This window comes from Miniopterus natalensis, chromosome 2, assembly GCF_054644295.1.
Source record: "Miniopterus natalensis isolate mMinNat1 chromosome 2, mMinNat1.hap1, whole genome shotgun sequence".
Classification (NCBI taxonomy): domain Eukaryota; kingdom Metazoa; phylum Chordata; class Mammalia; order Chiroptera; family Miniopteridae; genus Miniopterus; species Miniopterus natalensis.
In genome coordinates, this window is record NC_142082.1 from 73,385,293 (window position 1) to 73,403,369 (window position 18,077).

Genomic DNA, 18,077 nt, shown 5'->3' on the forward strand with positions numbered 1-18,077 from the left:
GTTGCTGTTGGCATCCCTGGGAGGAATTGACCCCCAGGCCAATCAGCTGTGAGGACCAGCTGCAACTACAGCCAAAGACCTGTTATGCTGGAGACATTTCTATGGAACAGGATTTACTTCACTGGAGCTTTGGTGTTCATCAAGTGCGCCCCTTGAGTGTGTCATTTGTGGATGTGGTAGGGTTGTAATCCAGCGTGGTTGAGTCTGACCACCAGATGCACTGTCTCTGGGGCCTCCCTGGAGGTGCAAAGTCAGCCTCTGCCAGTGCCTTGCCCAGGGCCACCCAGCATGAGCTACACATCAAATCATAGATGGCTGCTACTTGTGCTGGGCTTGGAGGTGTCCAGGAGAGGCCAAGCTATGAACCAATGCAGGCTGCCGCTAGTGCCAGGCCTGGGGCCACTTATCAAGCCATATGGGGCACGCTGCTGCTTCTTTGAGAGATTTTAGGAAAGTTCTAAGCATGAGGCTCGAGAGGCCACTTGCATAGAAAAGCCACTGGAAATGGCCTGGATGAGCCTGCAGGTGGGGAGGGGCAGGGCCTCCAGGAATCACGGGGCGGGGCCAAAGGTGTGAGTCAGGTGCTGACGATTCAAATATGGCGCCTGCCTGCCGGCTGTGTGCAGCGAGGACTCTCCAAAGGAGCAACAGCCTCTGCCAGCTCTTCTGCCTGGGAGGAAGCCACCCCTCCACCTCTTGCCCCAATTTCAGGCAGGTTAGTTCCTCCCCAAGTGTCCCAGGTCCTTTCAAGCTGCTGCCCGGTGCTGGGCTCAGAGGGAGCGCGTCCGAGTGAGTCCGTGCGCAGGCCCTTTAAAAGGAAAGCCTGGGGCCCCCGCAGCCTCCACAACCCTCAGCGACAGTCCCCGCTGGTTTCACAGCCTGAAGTTGTGGGGATGTCTCTTCCCTGCCCTGGAGCCCTGGGCTGGGGGCCTGCTGTGGGGCTGGGACCCCTCACTCTGCCGGGAAACCTCCGCTGCCGAGATTCCCTCCCAGGTTTAACCTGAAGCACCGGGTGTGGGCCCTCGGCCACGTCTCTGAGATTCAGCCCTGATCCACCCGAGTCTCCGCCCCTCCTACTAATCTGGGTCCTTCTTCAGCTCCCTGGTTGTAGGGCTTCTGTTCAGCCAGATCTCAGGAGACTCTGAGGGATGGTGGTTCTGTATTTTAGTTGTAATTTTGATGTGGTTGCGGGAGGCGGCGGGTGCAGCTGTTACCTACGCCACCATCTTGTTTCTCGAATCTCTCAGTTTCTTAATTCATATATTTTTCCTATCAGAAAGCCTTTTGAAACTAAAACAACCAGAATTCTTTTTTATTCACCCCATCTATTATACATTTTTAAATATTAGCCTAAGTCTTTTTCTAAATTTATTTAGACAATATTCTCTTTGACTTTCTTATCCAGGAAGGATCTATTAATTTTCCAGCCATACTATTTGACATAGCATAGTTAGGCTGTCAATATAGTTTGTTGAGGAAATTTTTGTTTAGTGAATGTTTAAAGAATATTATCAGTGCCACATATGCTCTTATAAACAGCAATCATCTCCAAGGTTCCCATCTGAGCTCTTTCCTCCCGGATTTTTCTAGCCCAGAGGTCTGGCCCATCCCCCTCGCTATAACTAGGAAGTGGGAGGCAGCTCTAGAGCAAAGGAGGTGCTCGTGGTGTCAGGATCAAGCTCTGGTGAACACAAAATACTTTGCTAGAGGTTAAATACTTCCACATTTTTTTTCCTGTTCTTAAGAATAATGTTTGGCTGGGGAAGGGGTGGGAGATTGGACAGTTCTGCCATTACCTCTTTTACTACGTTCTCACTAAAGTTCACAAAGGGAATCTAATGTCAGAACCTGCAATACCATGTTAAGAATATTTGCCCGGCCGGGCGTGGCTCAGCAGTTGAGCGTCGACCTGGGATCCAGGCGATCGGGGTTCGATACCCGGTCAGGGCACATGCCCGGGTTGCGGGCTGCAGCCGATCAATGACTCTCTCATCATTGATGTTTCTATCTCCTTCTCTCCCTCTCCTTTCCTCTCTCTGAAATCAATAAAGATATATATATATATATATATATATATAAAGAATATTATAGCTAATGAGCTCCTTTTTGTATATTTTCTCTAAGCATCTTTTAAAAATATAACTATTTCCTCTTTATTATTTAATAAAGGTATATTTGTCTTACCAATATAATTTGATGCTTCACACCAACCATTGTTTTCTTGCTATTTAAATTTTACACATTATGTCTTTGCTAAAGATCTTTTGATTATTTTATACATTTATCAAAGTAGCTTCATTCTTCTTGTATTAGTTCCTAAATTTTCCCTTGAACTTCCTTCCCCATAACCTGGAGGATTTGCAAATTGCAAGTTGGTAATTGGAATGCTCATTCTTCCATCTTCAAGTTTTAGATTTTTTATTTTTTCCCTTCAGTTTTATGTTTTCTCCTTGATCTCTATAATCATTACTTTATATAGAATAGATATGTGTGGTGATTACAAAGAATGTTTTTATGATATGATGAAGTGCTCACAATATAAAGTTAAGTTTTAAAAAAGGGAAGTTTTAGTTAAAGCAAGCTAATAATCTACAAATGCAAAAAAATGGAAGTAAAGTAGGATTCAAAGCTGCATATATAGTGTGAACCCAACCTAATGAATATTTACATAGTTTTTCAGACTAAGTTTTTTTGTTTTTTTTTTACTATACCAAATTAAATGTCAGTCATCACTCTGGGTGGTAAGACTGAATGATTTAAAAAAACAAGACAACTTCTGTGTATTTTTCATGTTTTCGATAATAGGTATGCATTATTTTTTGCCAGACCTGGGTCAGAGTCAAAAGTCAGAATGGAGGCCAAAGGGACAATGTTGCTGAAGGGCTCCTTCTGCTGCCAAGGGCGATCCATACAAAGATTTGCCCTGGCTTGAGGCAGCTGGCTCTTGTGGGCAGCTGGTAGGTATGTGTGGAGTACATGGGGTGTGGGAGTTGTGGTGGAGAGGAGAAATCCAAGGGAGGGACCTGACAGTCTGGTTTCCATAGTTCTCTTAGTCTGTAGCTAAAAGCAGTGCTATCTCACTTGGAGTAGAATGAAAATAACACCTGGATCCAGATGGAAACTGAATGTCTGGTATCTATACTGTTCATTTTCACTCTCCAGCTAGAGGTTCATTTCTCTGAGCGAGGATATTTGAGCAAGTTCTGGCATTTAAATTCAGGTTAAGTGCAGTATTTCATATATTTTTCAGCATCCCTTTTCCTCAATTTTCTCAATCATTAAGCATCTAAAATAATATTCTCCCACTATCTCATTAAAGTGTCTTGAGGATTTAGAAATAAACATCTGCTATTTATTTTGTCATGTAGAATGTGGATTTTTGCCTCAAATTATGTTGCCTTTCTAGGTTAGAAAAATGTGTGTGTTCATGTTCACATACCCTTTTGTTTCCCTTTGAACTCTCCAGACTTATTTCATTTTTCCTCTTTCCGTAAATGAGACAGAAGACCTGAACTCCCATCATCTTGAAAGCTTTGCTTAATGACCATCCCAAGTGAACATACATAGTTTTAGCTGAGAAGCATGACGGATGTGACTATATAGGCCCATAAGACTGCCTCATTTATCAAATACTAAAGAGTCATTTCATAGAATGGCTTTTTAAGTCACTTTTCAATAGAATTGAAGCCTGAGCAATTATAAGAAAAGCAAAGGACCCTTAGGTGTTGTTGTTTTTTATCGAAGGGTTATATAACCATTTGGGAGACCTGACATAATAACCTATTTCATTTTCCCCCCAAGCTAAATTTTCTCACACAAAGCTAAAATAGATACCACTCCCCATGGTAAATAAACATAAAGAAAAGACATTTTCAAGGGGCTATTTTATAAGACTAATATCTAGAGCTCAGTTCTCATGTATTGACTCACATTCCCTCAAATCCAGCCTCAGGCTACTTTTTGTATTAATAGACTGAACAGCAGACTGAAGCTGAGATAATACAGTTTTAATAATGCACAATTCTTTTATTTTTAATATGTCTTTATTGATTTCAGAGAGAGAAAGGGAGAGAGAGAGAGAGAGATAGAAACATCATTGACAAGAGAGACTCAACTGCCTCCTGCACCCTCCCCCCCAATTGGGGACAGAGTCCAAAACCCAGGCATGTGTCCCAACCAGAGTCAAACCATGACCTCCAGGTTCATGGGTTGACACTCAACCACTGAGTGACACCAGCCAGGCAGATAATGCATAATTCTTATATGATCCCCCTTATCATTATGTCTAAACTGGCAACCAGTTTATTTGGCACAATTTATTATTTCACACACCATTGCTAGAATATATAACTATTGTAAGATATTTCATATATGAGGGTGGAAAGATTAAGAACTGGCAAAATAACAAGGTAATAGTAAAGGACTATAATATATACTGTGGGTCCCTTTTATTTTTACTCATCATATTTGATGTTTGCACATTAATAACACTGTGGTGCCTTTCATGAGCATAACTTGAGGAGGGAGTAATGAGTCTCTACTATTGTGGGGATGATGAAGTTGTTTCTAACCACTAAACTATGACCCAATAAAACCAGCATCCCAAATAGGATTAGAACTGAAGCCTAATTCAGACTTCTATCTTGAATCACTCACCCACCAACACAGAACTGGCTGTTCTAAAAGTCTAGCATGTCATGACAAGTTGCACATGTAGAGAAGGGTCATTCTACCCAAAGATTGCTTTCTTACTCTTTTTTTTCTTCTATCGTTATTGTTGAAAGGATTACAGATGTCCCCTTTTTCCTCCCTTATTGATCCCCCCATTCAGGCCTTCCCCATACTATTGTCTGTGTCCACGGGATATGCATATATACATGTAAGTTCTTTGATTAATCTCTCCCCACCCGCTCCCCCACCCCCGCCTTCCCTCTGAGATTCGACAGTCTGTTCCATGCTTCTATGTCTCTGAATCTATTTTGTGCATCAGTTTATTTTGTTCATTATATTCCACATATGAGTGAGATCATGTGATACTTGTCTTTCTCTGACTGGCTTATTTCACTTGGCATAATTTTCTTCAGGTTCATCCATGCTGTCCCCAAAGGTAAAAGATCCTTCTTCTTTACAGCTGCGTAGTATTCCACGGTGTAAATGTCCCACAGCTTTTTTATCCACTCATCTACTGATGGGCACTTGGGCTGTTTCCATATCTTAGCTGTTGTAAATTGTGCTGCTATGAATTCAGGGGTGCATATATTCTTTCTGATTGGTGTTTCCAATTTCTTGGGATGTTTTCCTAGAAGTGGGATCACTGGGTCTAATGACAGTTCCATATTTAATTTTTTGAGGAACTTCCATACTATTTCCCATAGTGACTGCACCAGTCTGCATTCCCACCAACAGTGTGCTAGGTTTCCCCTTTCTCCACACCCTCACCAGCACTTGTCATTTGTTTATTTGTTGATGGAGCCATTCTGACAGGTGTGAAGTGATACTTCATTGTGGTTTTAATTTGCATCTCTCTGATGATTAATGACTTTGAGTATTTTTTCATGTCTCTTGGTCATCTGTATGTTCACTTTGGAGAAGTGCCTATTTAGGTCCTTTGCCCATTTTTTAATGGGGATAGCTTAGGGTACTTCACTTTGCAGCCTATTGTAAAGAGAAAGAACCATTCCATATTGTCCATATTGTACTTTGGTTAAAACACAGGTGCTTGCCTTTTAAAAGACTTTGAGGTTTGGTTAAATTATTTTGTTTATTATTGTAGTATGTGAAGAGCCTAGTATGTGAGGATGAGCTTTAAGAATGAGATTATTTAGGGTTCCTAGGCACACCAGATATTGGCAGCTAGCCATTCTCTATGCAGATGCCTATTTGATGTTTAAAACGCAAAACCTAGCATCTTTGGTAAAATAGAAGAATAACAGTTTCTCATTCAACTTAAATGATGAATTTTTTATGACAAAAATAAGTCATAAGAAAGTGTTTGAAAACAGACTTTTTTTGCAGTATAAGAATTTAAATTTTCTCACTTAACCTTTGGGATTACTCTTTTCTTTTTGGACAGTTTTGTATCTCATTTCCAGTATTGATGTCTATCGCCGTCAAGGCTTTCACAGAGAATTTAATCCTTGGCAATGAAAAAAAAGAATCCCACAGGGCAAGTCAGGGGGAGGAGGAAGATGGGAGGGACTGGCCAACTTGAAGGAGCTCAATTAGAATTGAAAAATCCTTTAGTCTTGCCAAAGATGTGACATTATCAAAGATCTTACATAGTGAAAACAGAGGTAAACCTCTGCCTTGCAGGAAACCCACTCCCTCTTTAGTACTCAAAATTGTGATGTCAGTGCTATTCTGGAAAAAGAATGTTTCTCTTACCTTTTGGAAACCTTCTGGTGTGATTATATTTGCTCCTAGAGATGTGCTGAGGTGATTGGTTACTAATTTGCACTAAGTTGTTTCAGATTTAAACTAGAATTTTTTGTCCCCAATACCTACTGCTTTAGGAAATGAAAATATATTCTCAGTGAATCTCATTTCAGGTTCTCATTGCAGCATTTATTTCCCCTCATCTTCTTCCTTGTTTCAGGTAAAGTTTTTGGTTGCAGGCAGCACTAAATGCCTCTGGTAAACTTAAGCAAGAAAGGAATTTATTGGGCAAATTGGGGAAGATCAAAGGATTGAGAAGAGAAGGCTAATGACCCAGTGTAAGCACCCTCAAAAGAGCACATAATAGGCTCACTACCTCGAGGGAGCATGCCAGTGCCATTCCCTTCCGCCTCTCCTTCCCCCATGAGCACATATCTCCTAAATCCCAAGGGACCTCATGAAACTGGAAACCAGGGGAGCAATGCGCAATGGCATCTCATCCCAGGCTAACACCCTGAACCTGTCTCCAAGGCCCCGTTTTCTCTGACTTTCCAGTGAGCCAAGACAGCCCAGCCTAGGCTCTGCTGTTGTTTCTTTTTTGCCCTTCCTTGTTTCACTGTCCTGAGTGTGTTTTTGCTGTGGTCAATAAATTCTTGCTTGCTTTTCAAAAAAAAAAGAGAGCATTTAATATTGTTAACTATCCTGTAATCCAATCTCGGCCTTGCTTTTTTCTACCTCGATATAATCTTCTTTACATTCCCTCCTTAATCTCAAATGTATAAAAGAAGCCGCAAAACTGTCATCTCTGGAGCAACTTGAGATCTTGCTCCCTGGTATATGTCACCAGTTTGACTCAAATAAACTCAAAAATTCTCTATAGGTTTGGATATTTCTTAGGCCGACAGCTCTATGGCATTTTGCTGTAGCAGCTTGAATAGACGAAGACAATGACACTCACACTACATAAATTAAATGTAGATATGGATTGATTAGGGGAAGTATTTACATTCTGTAGAAGCCAGAGTAAAGTCACTAGAGATAAGTGATTGACAACCTGGGTATTCAGGGGAAACTGCCCCATCTCCCACTTACCCAAAGAGGATTTCATTAAAAAGAAAATATTTCCGTGTTGGCTTAAGAAAGAGAAGACAGATTGATTTTCTTGGTGGAGAAGTGTCAATTGTAGAATTTTGTATGAAGAATTTTGTGGAGATTGAAATAGTGTATTTTAATGCTATAAGCAGTGAATAAATTAGTCTGTGAGCAGTAGTTGAGGAGACAAAGATCAAGAAAAAGAGACAATCCAAGAAACTCCAATTTCAGAAAAGCTGTGCTTAGTTTTTGTAGCAAAGACTATTACAAACCAGTATCTTATTTCCCATTCTTTACTAAAAGTACTCCACTTTTTTTAGCTTGGCACACTGCTTCTTACCTAAAAGATTGAATTACCCAGTTGCCATGTATCTAGGTGAAGCCATGTGACTAGGTGATGAGAAGGAAGCAGAGGAGTTACTTAGTACTTCTGAAGTCTCCTGAAATGGAGGGGCACTCTCTTACCTTCCCTCCTCCTCCTTACTCTGAGAGAAAGAGCATGATATTCACTGCCTTCATGCAAGCCTTGGACTGCCTATTTCCAGACTTCTTCCAGATAAGCAGGAAATAAACTGTGTTAGTTTTTAGCATATATTCAAATTTAATCAGAACTGATCTATTGCTTTGATAATATGTTAAATGTTATGGGGGTTATATAATAAACATATTATATAATCTTTTTATTTTTTTTAAAAATATGTTTTTATTGATTTCAGAGAGAGGAAGGGAGAGGAAGAGAGAGGAACATCAATGATGAGAGAGAATCGTTGATTGGCTGCCTCCTGCACAACCCCCATTGGGGATTGAGCCCGCAACCCAGGCATGTGCCCTGACTGGGAATTGAACCTCGATCCTGGATCATAGATTGATGCTCAGCCACTGAGCCATGCCGGCCGGACTCATATAATCTTTTTATTCTAGAAATTTATACTGTATTGATCTTTATATTTATAGAAAACTTTAAGACGAGGTAACCTGGAGCCAGATTACACAGGATCTTCTGGGCCATTGTAAAGACATTGGATTTTATTCTATGTAGAGAGAGATTTGGTGGCATAATTTGACTTACTTTCTAAAAGATCAGGTTTTTCACATCTGGCATAGTAAACTAGGTAATTTGAATAAACATTCTCACTGAGAACAACAAAAAACCCTGGGTTAAATGTTAAAATGTTAAATGCAATATAAAAGGCAAAATGTTAAAAAAAAAAATTCCTTAAAGGCATTAGAGAACCAACAAGTCAATTAAGAATTACAGGGCCAAGTTCCAGGTATAAGCATGGCAGTTAGGGGAACTTTCCCTAGAGAGCTCTTTACCAGTTCTAGAAATGACTGAGAAGTCAAGAGACTAAGTGGTGTTTTTGACAGGCTTGTGGAGCTGAGGAAAAAAACTGAAACCACAAAGGGGTGGGAGATAAACCGGTAAACTGTTCAGGCTTTGAGTTAATACTCCAATAGGCTACACGACAGTAGTAAGAGCAAGCTGAGAGTCAACTGATCTTCACAGGGACCAAGTCCCAGCTTCAAATGATCTTAATCATAACATTAAGTTGCTAGAGCCCCTTGCTGCCTATAGCAGCAAATTTCTCTAAAAATTTCTGGCACCCAAAACAACCAAGTATACAAGATGGGGAATGTGAATGGGAAACTACATAAATAAGAGAAAATAGGAACAAACCCACTGTCTGTGTTGGGTTCCATCTAGCACAGACTTAAAAATAGCTGTATTTAATATGTCAGCATTATAAAAGACAAGACTGGTATTTTAACCCCTTTGGTGTGGCTCAGTGGTTAAGCATCAACCCATGCACCAAGAGGTGACCAGTTCCATTTGCCATCAGGGCACATGCCCGGGTTGCCAACTCGATCCCCAGTAGGGGGCATGCAGGAGGCAGCCAATTCATGTTGATGTTTCTCCCTCATCGATATTTCTATCTCTCTCCCCCTTTCCCTTCTTCTCTCTCTAAAAATCAATAAAAACATATATTTTTTAAAAAAGACTGGAATTTTAGAAGTGAACTGGAAACCTAAAAATGAGCCAAGCAGAAATTTTATAACTGAAAAAATGCAATAACTAAAATTTAAGTATTTAATTGAAGAGATTAAAAACACATCAGATAAAGCTAACAAGAGAATTAGTGAACTGGACGATGAAGCAGAAAAAAATTTCTTGAATGGAGAAAAAAAAAGGATGGAAAATGCAGATCAAAGGATAAGGACCATAGAGCATGCTGGGATACAGTCCAAGATACATGTAATTAGAGCACCAATAGGAAAGAGAGAGAGAGAATGAGGCAGAAGACATATCTGAAGAGGCAATGAATGAGAATTTTATAAAATATGAAAGACATCAAGACACAGAATAAATTTTTTAATTTATCCTGAACCCAATCAGAATAAATTTTAAAATTCCACACCTATTCATCATAGTAAAACCAAAGACAATGAGAAAACTCTTTAAATCATCTGGAAAAAAAGGAGCAATAAATTTCAAAGCAACAGAAATTAGATGTATAGCTAACTTCTTTATACATTTATGAAAGCCAGAAGAAAAATGAGATAATTAATGCATAATATTGGAATAAAATAACTGTCAACTTAGAATTATACACCCAATAAAAATATTTTTCAACAATGAAGCTGAAATAAATATCCAGACAAACAAAAATTGATAAAATTCAGATTAGCAGATTCACAGTAAAGAAAATACAAAGGATATTTTTTAGACAGAAAGAAAATGATCTCAGATGGGAGCTCATAGATGCAGAACAGAATAAAGAGCAATGAGAAGGGTAAATATGTGGATAAATATAAATAAATATTGACTATGAAAAATAATTTCTTGTGAAGTTTTGAATAAATATGAAATTAAAATACAATGATGGCATATAAGTCAGGAAGAAGATAAGTGGAGTTTAAAATTTCTAAGACTTTTGCATTGTCTTGTAAGAGGGTAAAAATACCAATTAATATTAGACTTTGATACATTAACATTGTAATCTCTGCAATAAAAGTACAATAAAAGAATATATAACAAAAACTAATAAAGGGAGAAAATTAGAATATTAATAATAAAATCAGAAGATGACAGGAAATGAGAGAAAATAGAACATAGAACAGAAAAAACAAATAGAAAGCAAATATGATGGAAGACATAAACCAAAAAATATTAATAATTATATTAAATATAAGTTAGCTAAATGTTCTAATTAAAATATAAAAATTGTCAAACTGGATAAGAAAACAAAATCCAATTACATATTGCTTACAAGCACATCCTACATATAAAGATACAGAAATATTGAGAGTAAAGTGGTACAAAATGATATAGCATGCAAATTATTTTAAAGAATTATTCTGGCTATCGTGAGGATGATAAATCAAAACTATGGGGGTGGGGGGAGGTGACCCAGATGGAAGCATGAGATTTATTTCAAGTGAGAAGTAACTAAGGTCAAGAGGTTGCAACAGCTTAGATGCACTATAAGGTGCACTTAGGTGCACTTAAGCACTATAGAAAGACTATAAATATAAAAGGGAAAAAATGTATTCTTAAGAATGCTAGCTGCAAGAATTAATGTCTCTCCTCCCATATTTCCCTTTTGTTACCTGTATGCTATTTATTATTAGGGTCAAATTAAGGGCAAAACAAACCTGGCAATGTGGAAGAGGACTCAGACATACAAAGGGGCCCCAAAGGATGTAAGAAACCCTAGGTTAGAGGTCATCCCACTTCACTTTACCATTCAAACCAGTCATAGATTACACTCATTGGTAGTGGTGATTCCTGACATGCTAAATGGTCAAATTTTAATCCAATGATACTCTTTCTGAAAGACATGTAACTTTTTAGTTTCAGAAATATTGGTTTGCAGATCCTTGAAATAATAGAACTATCCTTTAATGGTCATTGTTCATAAACAATAGAACTATTCTTTAATATTCATTGTTCATAAACCCAGTGACATAAATGCAGATATCCATAGTGAATGTTTAGCTCTCAATTATCAGCTTAGGATGGAGAACATATTAAGTTATTAATAAGATAATTATCAGATGGTGAAAGGGTGAGAAGAAAAATAAAGAAATTTTTAATAAATTCTACTTATGTTTCTGGTCATATGTAGAATTACTAAAAATAAATTTACTAGTTTAGGGCATCTTTATTAACTCTTTTGCTGTATAATCTAGAAGAGAAACCATGTAACATGTTCATAGATGCTTTAAGAATTATTCTGTGACTGACACAGCTTGCTTACCCTCTAATTCTGAACACCAAAATCTTGGTTGCAAAAATATTTAGAGTCAATTAGTTAAGGTACCTTTCTACTAAATAATATACAAAGGGATTCTTTATTTATTTTTTAGAACACAACCTCCTTATTTCTTCTTGAGACATAAACATCCAGTTTGGATGATGAGCCAAGTACTAAAGACAATAGCCAGCTCCTCTATTTGTTCCAGTGAATTCCAATGGAGGAAGAGGAATGTTTTGGTCTATTATTAATATTCAGCTTATCACTGTGGTACATTTACACAATGGAAAACTACTTAGCAGTAAAAAAGCAAGAAAATCTTACATTTTTTGACAGCATGGATGGGCCTGGAGATTATTATGCTAAGTGAAATAAGCCAGTCAGAGAAAGACAAATAACATATGATCTCACTTATATGTAGAATCTAATAAACAAAATAAACTGACAAACAAAATAGAAACAGAGGCATGGATACATGGAACAGACTGACAGCTGTCAGAGGGGAGGGGGTTGGGGGGTGGATGAAAGAAGGTGAAGGGATTAAGTAAAAATTATATATATTATATATAAAAATTATATATATATATCACATAGACAAAGACAACAGTGTGGTGATAGCCAGAGGGAAAGGGCAGTTGGGGTAGGTGGAGGCAGGCAAAGGGAAGATAAATGCAGATGGAAAGAGATTTTGCTTTGGGCAGTGGGTGCACTGTACCATTGAGTTGTTGAGTTGTACAGTTGAAACTTGTATGGTTTTTATGAACCAATGTCACCCCAATAAATTCTATTAAAAAAATTCAGCTTATCAAATCTACAGCTTGGTACTTCTTCTTGAATAGGATTGCCTCAATAAGGCTGGATGTGATAGCAGTTGGAAATGGGGAGGGCAAATTCAACATGCGCATGCACTTTAGTCTGATGTCCCCATATGCTCTCTAAAGCTCCATATTTGGTAAGAGCTGGCTCATCTTTGCCACTGTGCCACAGATTCTGTTTCTACACTTTTGAGGGAGAGTAGGTTCAGATCGTCTGGGAGCTGATGGGGACCATTCCCTGGCAGCTTGCTGGGATAACCAGTACTTACATCTTTTGGTCTTGGGTCTCTGAAAGCGCATCACAGACATAGGTGCCCTCACAGTGTCAAGTCCATTTACCATCACCTCACACTAATAGTTGCCCCACCATGTGATGGGCTCTTCTGGTAACTTTAATGCATGTGGGGCTACCACAACACCAAGATTTTTGAGGAAGTAGGGTGCAAGTGTTTCTGGCCCTCCCCGGCAAGTGGCACCTTCCACCAGTGCTCCAGGATAATCATACCCCCCCCCACACACACACACACCCTAACTGTGAGAGAGGCTGAAGTCACCTTCAGGGCCAGGGGTGCACCTTTCTAGTTGTGACTAGAGCAGGGCCCTGGCTCCTCTTTACAGCGGTGGCTTAGGCCCGACCCACAGCAGAGCCCAGCTGCAGGGCTGGGGGTGGAGGCAGGCTCTGGCAGCAGTGAGGCCACCATGTTCCCTGGGCAAGAGATTCTTTTTTTGTTTTGTTTTCAATCCTCACCAGAGAGAGTGGAGAGAGGAGGGAGAAAGAGAAATGTCGATGCGAGAGAGACACATGATTGGTTGCCTCCCCACACCTGCAACCATGGTACCTGCCCTTGGCCGAAATCGAACCCAGGACCCTTCAGCCCACGGGCAGACGCTCTAACACTGAGCCAAACTGGCTAGGGTTGGGCAAGGGATTCCTAAGTTAGGACTCAAGATCACTGAGAATTGAAAAGAGAACCCAAATTGTGAAATGAACAAAGTATCAATATTTATTATGGAAACCATAATTAATTGGATTTATTGATTGATTTTAGAGAGAGAGAGAGAGGTGGGAGGGAACATCAATTTGTTGTCCCACTTATTTATGCATTCATTGGTTGATTCTTTTTTTTCTTTTTTTTTAATATATCTTTATTGATTTCAGAGAGGAAAGGAGAGGGAGAGAGAGAGATAGAAACATCAATGATGAGAGAGTCATTGATCGAGCCCACAACCCGGGCATGTGCCCTGACTGGGAATGGAACCCCGATCGCCTGGATCCTAGGTCGACGCTCAACCGCTGAGCCACGCCCGGCCAGGCCATTGGTTGATTCTTGTATGTGCCCTGAAAGGGGATCCTGGCCAGGGCTGGGAACCATAATTAAATATATCCATGGAAGAATTTTGGTGAAATTCCCAATCTTCCTCATTAATTTTATCAGTTAGAAAATTCTTGGTTAGTAGTTACCAGCAAATCCTGATTTAGGTTAAAACACAAGGAAACATAAATGGAAGTATAGAGGTAGGGCAGGATTCAAGATCTGTTGATTTAGTTGGTGTTCAGCAGTGACATCAAATACTAACGTTCCTCCCATTCTCTGCTCTGCTGACTGCAGAGTGCAGGTTTGCTTGGGTATATTCCCAATGAAAGAAGGGAGTTCATCTCCTTTTCTCTTTCCTAAGAGTGAGGAAACCTTTCCTAAACCTCTTACCCAACCCTACCCGAACCCCTCCAGAGTTTTCTCACTAGGTAACACACTCCCATTCCTAAATTTACTGGCAAGGTAAGGGGATTACCACAGTTAGTCTAGATTGTTCATGGGCGGGTGGAATGGCACTGCTGACAGAGAAAACCGTTTCTCACCTGGTTGTGCCCATGTCCTTTGCCTTTTTTGCTTCTGTGTCATTCCTGTTCCTCAGTCCATTCCAAACTGGCCTGTGCTAAATGTTTTCTGTCTGATATGATACCTGTGGGACACCCTCACTCTTTTCATTTCTTTGTCTGCAGTTATCAAAAATACAAATTTTAGATGAGAGTATCTTCATCAATTTGATTTCTGTACCTCCTTGCTTCTGTTCCTATTAGCTGTTAAAAGGATTTGTGCAGCACTACACCTCAAGGAGAGAAAGTTTTTTGCCTTCTCTGCAAAAACAGGTCTATAGCATCTGCCTTTAAAAGTAAAACTCTCTTTGCCTTGCTATGGAATTTGGAAGAAAGGTCAAATCTACCTCAAGGATGTACTTCATTTTCCCCTCCAAAAATGTTTTCTATAGTTATTTCTGTGGATATAGCACCAGCAAATTTACTCTTTGGCTTCAGTAAATGTAGACAAAACTAATCAGTGGCTGAGGTTTTGTTAACTGTTTTATATCGACTTATGTGTGGATTTAAAAGGCAAAGTGGTTATATTTTAAATTGTCACAATAAATTAAAATTTTATAAGAAGGGTTATCAGTTATAGGGCTTGAAAACCAATGGGTCAAATTAGAATTATTTGAGTCTAATTATGAATGAATTTTGTCTAAAAATAAAAAAATAATACTTCTTATTATTTGATCAGAAATAAAATAATATTTTTGCCTAATCAAATAAGCTGAAAGTGGACTTTTTTCTTATATTTTTGTATTTTAATTTATGTATAATTTAACACCTATAAGAAATCAGTTAATAAGAATATTTTCTCATATTATGAATTAGAATATAATACCTCTTAACTTCCTCAAGGAAACAGATTTTCCCCAAAAGACTTAATAGCATGAATTTAGGAGAGGTGAGGAGAGGCAGAAAAGCTTCAAAGTTCAGAATAAGTCAGGAGAGTTTCTTTATTATTAGTCCTTTCCACTATTACTGTCTGTAGACATTATTCCATTTTCACTGTTTGCTTCTGCAGAAAACAAAACAAAACAAAACAGGAACAACAGTGGGTCCTTGTAGGCCCTCAGAGAACTAGGTTTAATTAAAGTTAAAAAGCATATTTGAAAATGAGGAATACTAAACCAAAAATGCTGTGTCAAGTGTTTACCCCAACGTGAATTACCAATAGCTGGATGAGAGAAGAAAAAAAATTGAATAAGAAAATTAAAGGAATTAGGAAATATTAAACTTAATGGTCAGTTATCAGCTGCAATCAGGAATAGGGTTCCCTGGGTACACCTTGGTGGGAAGGGGTGTAAGGCCTTGTGCCATTAGACTGCTGTTCTGGAAAACCCAAACTAAGCATTCTATAGACGCTGCTATAGAAAAAGTATGAGGTCATCACATGAAATTGAGTGAGTCCTGCATAGATAGCCGTAAAATCATGAAGAAAAAGCTTCTGCAGTTACGTCATGTGCTTGTGCAAGGCAGCATTCCATGCCACCAGACACTTGAGGCAAACTAACGAGGTAATCATCTCCTGTGTCACCTGCCATATTTCTGGAAATGTCTATTTCTTCTGTATGAAAGGCTATAAGCCATTTCTTTGAAATTTGTACCTTGTGCAAATTTGCACCTTGTGTCTTTTTACTTTTTATTTTCTCTTTGACTTTCTAATTGTTTTCTGCTCCACACAGAAGTTAAGCCTCAGAATTAATTTATCAAGCATAATGTCCATTAGTGGGATTACCACTTGACAACTGCCAATTTTTCAACAGTATTCACCAATCTGTTAATTGAAAAGTTGGCAGCTATTGTATTTGAAGTCGTGGTATTGAACTCAAGGAAGATGCCATTATTAGATGAAATTTCTGAACCATAAAAGGTTCATATTCAGTATTACTTTCATATTTAATCATTGGAATTCAGTGCATACTAGAGGGTCCTGGGAACTTAGTTTATGGGTCCTTTTTTGGACTTGACCTTCTTATTTTAAGAACAGTCCCAACCTGTAGTTGGCAACTTTTCATTGGCAACATATTTTTGTCCACTGTCCAAGACTTTGTTACCATGAGATTTAAGCAGGCACATATGTTTAAATTAACAAAGATATTAATAAGTAAGAAAGCAATTAGAAATAAAGGGCAAATTGCATGGGTTAATACTCAGTTTATAAGAAATTATTTAAAACAGAGATTGAACTGTGCTCTAATTGTTCCTGAAGTATCCTAAGCAATAGTATTTGGCTTGGGAGGGAGAGCACAGGACTGAGGTTGAAATGCAAGCATTAAGTTTTAGAGGCATTTTGCTCACTTAAATGTCCTCTACTTTATCCCTCCTTAAAGCCAAGGAAACAGGGGTTTTCAAAACCAAATGTGAGGGTTTTAAATGTTCTATTTTGCATTACAATGTTCTCATCTCCCACTTCATTGTTGATATTTAAAAAGTTAATACAATTCACATGAAACAACCTTTCACAAATTATTTACCCTATGAGGAAAGAGAATATTCCTAGTCCATACAAATGTACACTGGTAACAGCTAATTTATTATCATATGCCTTAAGGACATTCACAGGGTGTCAGCAAATAGCAACAAAAATTTTTTTTCAGGGGAGAGTGTGAACACAGTCCCCCACTGCCACAAATTATGCAGTCAAGTGTCCCGCATTTGGAGAGATTTCAGGGGTGAACACATCCGGAATGCAATGGATAGGCCTCGCCCTGGGAAAACCACCTTCACGATTATGGTATCTTCCCTGCCAGGTAAGTATCAACAAAATATTGATGGCAAGGATAAAATGCTGTTGAATTTGCATAAGACTCTGAATAGTCTATCTGCATTCAACTTACAATGATGGCTACAAGAAAGATAATATTATTCCTCCTCTTACTTTAAATCTGTGAAAAAAAACTCACAAAATTATTTATGAAATTATAAAATTATGAAATCTTGTGAGCATTTTAAGCAATCAAGAGCAATGAACACTATTGCCATATTACTATTTACTTCCTGTATCCACCAGAGACCGAAAGTCTATACAAGGCTAGATGAGAATGAAGAAAATACTATGAGACATAAATGTCAAAGACAGGTTAGTGAGTCTCCGAAAAAGATTTTCATTGATGTTCAAAATGACACTTCTGTTTATGTCTGTGAATTTGAAAATGACTGCGAAGTTGACAAAAGAGTGTGATTTGTCAAAGTTAAGTAGCTTAATTTTCATTGGTTTAATCTTTATTTTTTTAGGCTAGGACTTATTTTATATTGTAATGAAGTGTCTAATAAAATAATTGGCTCTAGTGCCCTGGCTGGGTGGCTCAGTTGTTTGGAACATCGTCCCATACACCAAAAGTTTGCAGTTTGATTCTTAGTCAGGGCATGTACCTACATTGTGGATTCAAATCCTGATCAGGGAGCATATGGGAGGTAACTCATCAACGTTTCTCGCATTGATGTCTCTCTCTCTCTCTCTCTCTTCCTCTCTCCCCCTCTGAAAAGCAATAAAAAAACCCAAAAAAACAAAAAACAAAAAAAAACACACATCGTTGGGTGAGGATTAAAATAATAATAATAAAGAGAAAAATAATTGTCCCTAAAATATTACTCATAAAATCAAAGCCTTTATTTAAAAAACTACAAGCAAATGGTTACTAATTTTTTTCAATTTAAATTATAGCACAAGAATGA

General features: G+C 38.5%; 1 non-coding gene across 1 annotated transcript; it reads right to left on the minus strand.

The window, feature by feature from the left end:
* Positions 1 to 16,996: 16,996 nt before the first annotated feature.
* Positions 16,997 to 17,160, minus strand: LOC148093705 (U1 spliceosomal RNA). Its single transcript, XR_015714200.1, has one exon. It is a non-coding gene; the product is annotated as a U1 spliceosomal RNA (small nuclear RNA).
* Positions 17,161 to 18,077: the final 917 nt, after the last annotated feature.